This window comes from Gavialis gangeticus, unplaced genomic scaffold (genome assembly GCF_001723915.1).
Source record: "Gavialis gangeticus isolate Ggan-Ray unplaced genomic scaffold, GavGan_comp1, whole genome shotgun sequence".
Taxonomy (NCBI): Eukaryota; Metazoa; Chordata; order Crocodylia; family Gavialidae; genus Gavialis; species Gavialis gangeticus.
The window spans coordinates 123795534-123796032 of record NW_017729024.1 but is presented as its reverse complement, the minus strand read 5'-3'; the positions used below and the strand labels follow the sequence as shown (position 1 = coordinate 123796032).

At 32.3% G+C, this 499-nt stretch overlaps 1 protein-coding gene across 6 annotated transcripts in view; it reads left to right on the top strand.

Moving 5' to 3' along the window:
• Window positions 1-499, top strand: part of KANK1 (KN motif and ankyrin repeat domains 1) — a 218280-nt gene that overhangs the window by 200622 nt on the left and 17159 nt on the right. The gene's annotated exons all lie outside the window — the stretch shown is intronic.

The window sequence follows — 499 nt, the reverse complement described above, 5'->3', positions numbered from 1 at the left end:
TGTGTGTGTGTGTGTGTGTGTGTGTGTGCGCTAATGAAAGTTTGTTTCATTTGGTCTCAAACTGAAGTGAAGGACAGAAAGCTCTTTCCAAACTTTAAGCAAGCAAGCAAGCAGTGGGAACATTTCTAAAGTCAATAGACTTTTTAAAAAGCAAATACAACTTTCATAGAGGATTTGCAGTCAAAATATAGTAGCATCGTACTTGGCACCTGCAATCACAAAAATTTAAATTGACCAGAAACTGATTTGTCTATTTTAATGGTCTAAAATAAGTTAAACACTGAGTAAATACCTTAACTGTGAAAAAAAAAATTAAGTTTTAAAGTAATTCCTCTGCCTTTAAATATTATTTATTGGGTTTTTTTCAGAATGTTACCTCAAATTATGAATGAACAAAGAACCTTTAATGAGGTAGCCATTTCAGTCTTTTTGCTAATGGAAAAAAGTGTGTTTGGTTTTTGGGGGTTTTTTTAGTAGGCAGCCTTACTTTCAATTCTTT